Below are 4,273 nucleotides of genomic sequence, written 5' to 3'. Positions count from 1 at the left end.
TTCCTGCTTTTTCTCTTTACCCATTCAAAACACATTTTCCTTCTAGCCATAATTTTATTTTTAGAAGTCATGAAATAGTGCAAAAAAATCACTCTTTTCTGCTGTTTGATGTCCATCCTTTTTTTAAATTATATCCTTGGCTTAGTTGTACCCAAGAATAATGATGGAATGATTACCCGATAATTACTGGCCAAGCAGACTGTGTCGATCCTGGCAAACTTATTTGATAACAAAACAATGTCTTTGATTACCAAATTACATAATCACTCTTAAAATTTCACAACAAAATATTCATGATCGCATACCCCTCCGTTTCTCATGAGTTTTCACCAACACTCATTAAAAAAATGTTGTCCTGTAACTTACAATGCCACTGTCATTATTTATGATTACAGCTTTTAACACAAAAAACTGCAATTGCACAATAACCTTTGACCGTCTTGCTTGAAAGTCTTTCATGGAATGTTTGTGCCTATGGTAAACAAGCCTGGACCAACGTCCCTTGCGAAAATTGCTCCTAAAACTGACTACAATTATATCCCCTGAGTTTTGTCGAAGTACTACCCTGTACAGTAATGAATGCAAATACATTATTACAAAAAAAAATGTGTGTATACCTGATTTCATTTTCACAGTTTTGTAATAAATACATTTTACATGTGGTGCTTGACATAATTATGAAGTGCTCCAATATGTCCTTTCTTTTAGTTTTACTCTCTTCTGCAAATAAACGTGTTACGATACTTTGCTGTACAACCCCATCACCATAATAAAAACACCAACTGCTATAATGACATTAACTTCTACTTAATACATAAGAAACACCCCCTTCACCATAACAAATATAAATTGTTGCCCACTTCCCCGGAAATATAAGTGACCATTCACAGGTGTAACATAAATAGGCATGGGCGTCGCGGGGGGGGGGAGGCACTCCCCCCCCCGGAAAAGCCAAAAAAAAAAGTCATAGTGGTGTAAATTTAATGGGTTGGGGGGGAGCAAAATGTCTCTGCCCCCCTCTAAAACTGATAAATCGAGAATGTGTTGAGAAAAACAGGCATTTTGTGGGCAAAAATATGTTTTGCCCCCCTCTATAAAAAATTCTGGCGACGCCCACACAATACCCAACCCCCACCCCCACTGGCTGCCCCCTCCTCTCCTCTGTAGTGAGAACGATGGATACGACGTTGTATAGGCCAAGATCAAACCGCGTTTCATCTAAATTACCTAATTGGTACAGTTGGTGTATACGTCCTTAATGGTTTGGCACCTTGAAAATTCAATGTTCAAATTGACTGGACAATATTCCTGCACAACATTATTTATGAGCTTTATATAACGAGACACTGCATGAGACAATCGGTCGGCAATGAATACTTAATTTCATTCAACTGTTGACAGCAAGACCTTCCTAATCGGCGCGCAATTTAAAACATTTAAACGGTATGAATCCCAGCACAGACATAAACCTCCACAATATCAGCGATTTCAATATCACCATCTCCCCTCTATAACAAAAACCATTTCTCCCCATCCCTGGAAATGTTTCTCCCCATCCCCGGAAATATTGGTGACATGGTCGACGGGTTTTAACGACGTTCCAACTAGCACCCTTCACCCTAGCTAGCCCCTTCCCCTATATTGACAATATGTCCTTGGACCCTCGCACAATCTCCGCAGGAAACGTTATGTACGCGCACGTTGAACGCAAATACAAATTAGGCGAGACTGATGGCGAGTCCAAATAGGCTCACGCCTCGCGTGCAGCAGAGGGTATGATTCTTTATTTGACTTAACAGTTGTTTGGAGTTATTAGAGTTTAAATTATCGAGATTTCATTGTATACAGTAATTATTACGAAACAGTCAACTCTACCCATCTAGCGGGTGCCGCGCGAAGCGCGGCATCCCGCTAGTTTTTCACAACGCGTAAAAGATCGTCGCCATTGTAAAGCATAGAGATAGGAACCCAACACGGTGTGACCTTGTAACCCCATACGCCCACTGATTGGTCAAGCTCGAGTATGGCCTGCTTAATGTTCATAAGTCATTCATTGCACGTTATAGCACGTGATATTCACGATCACAAACGTTTTCAGGACGGCGTACAAAATGTACTTACGTTCGTTTACACGCGTACACGTGATTGCAAATCATGAAATCTCGCACTGCAAAAGTTTTCATTTTTCAACCAGCGATTTAGAAGTCTCATGCACGTGTTTCACATGAAAATGAAGCGTAAACTTTCCTTTATCTACTGAGCCTTGCCGTTTCTTTCGGCCTTTTTAAGAATCGAATGTACACCTAAAAACTATCATTGGACCTTGATAATTTTGTTGATAAAAAAAATATGATTTTGTTTGACAGGCCGTATACTACAATTTGTATTTGTAAAAAAGCAGTTATTTTTGGTATCAAGATAAAGCACACGATTTCAACTTTTCACTTATTTAGCTATCTTGGCCAAACAGTGCATGTATCCAGGCAGTTTTCGTGTTTTTATGTAATCTCGAATAAATCTCCTAATATCTCGCGTACGCTTTTGGGCCATGCATGCGCGACCTCCGGGACAAGAAACTGAGGTCAAACAGGGCTGCGTGCGTGACACGACCACTGACTGATACCGAGTGAGTGCAGTGTACCCTGCAAACAGGAGGCTGGTCAGGGCTGACGTCATTTGAGCTCTCATTGGATAGATTTGCGTGACCCGTGACGTAGAACGCGTCACACAAACTAGCTTCCGCTGCCCATCATGCGTAGCGCGCACTAGCTGCATGCGAAGGTCAATCTGTACTTCCTTCACAAGATTCTGTGAAGCTCATCATCAGCACTTACCAGCGCCCTGTTTGCATAGTCTAGGGGCTAGACGCTGTTCTTGTTTGCTACGCCGATAACCCGCCACCACGATAACCGGCCATCGCAAGAGGGCGCTATCACGACCAACCAATATCACCCACGAAGGGGCTAGACGCTGTTCTTGTTTGCTACGCCGATAACCCGCCACCGCGATAACCGGCCACCGCGAGAGGGCGCTATCACGACCAACCAATATCACCCACGAACCTGTCCAAACAACGTCTAGGGTACACGTATGTTTCAGCCGCTCATTTAGTTTGCGCGCATGCGCACTCAAAATATGAAATACTGATAATCAGCAAACATGGATGCCTGCAGTCGCAGTTTGACCCACTGAAGTATCGGTCAACATCACGCTCGAAGTACTTTGATAAAAAAAAATGTCCACGTGGACAGGAATTTAGGGCAATCAAAGTTACTTTTGCAAACCTTAGCGCAAAAAAAACAGAGTATTTGATGATTTTTTTTTGTTTTTCCGTGTCGTGTAGTACGAAAGTATTGGGTCACAAATTCAAAACAGGCGACAGTTTAGGGGAGGTTTGCCGAGTAATTGTAAACTTGTCTTCACTGATAAATGGTAAAGGATGCCACGGAAAGTGCGATGTATAAATATCATTTAAGTCGGAAACCGTTTCAATGAGAAAAGTAAGGTCTCACGTAGCTCTACTGAGTGGAGCGTTGAATTACGGGTACCCCTTCATACCAACGCTCCACCGATTCGCCATACTTTGGTGACACCGTCACAGTAGCATAGTCACAAACCCACGCGAGGACAAAAAAAAACCCCAAAACGGTAAAGAGAATACAAATGAGAGAGACAGTTATTCTGGATGGATCTATACATTCTTGACATTCCATGAGACCCCTTATATTGTTCCCAAACAGCGAAAATTTTGAAAAAAAAACCAGCAAAATAGTCTGAAAACTTACAGCTCAATGTGTTTGCAGGGAGGCTCAGTTCTTGAATCGACTTGTCGAATGAGGGCGTCTGACGTGACGTCACTGTCGTTGCTCGATCGCGAAGAAAAACAAGTCGCGCTTTATCAACGACTGTTTCTTGTAATAAAACTTTCTTCCTGTATCCTGATTCGATACCGCAATTTAAAAGTAATACATTTCTATTGTGTACTTGGTGTTGTTATTTCCAAGGTGCATTACGTGTTTTCAAGTTCTTGTAATTATTTCGTCCACACATTTCTTCAAAATAATCATTTTCTTTCCAATTTGTTCAAGTTATGAAATGTGACTGCATTATTTGTCTGGTAAAGATTGTAACATTTAAATTTTGAGAACAAAATCGTGTTTCCGTAACTCACGCCATGCTCACGCCGCGACAAACTAATGTTTTTACCCTAGACACATGGGCGTCGCGGGGGGGGGGGGGCAAGGGGGCCCTGCCCCCTTGCCCCCCCCCCAAA

This window comes from Patiria miniata, unplaced genomic scaffold (genome assembly GCF_015706575.1).
Source record: "Patiria miniata isolate m_02_andy unplaced genomic scaffold, ASM1570657v1 HiC_scaffold_3, whole genome shotgun sequence".
NCBI lineage: Eukaryota > Metazoa > Echinodermata > Asteroidea > Valvatida > Asterinidae > Patiria > Patiria miniata.
The sequence above is the reverse complement of the archived record's forward strand: the minus strand, read 5'-3'. Positions refer to the sequence as shown.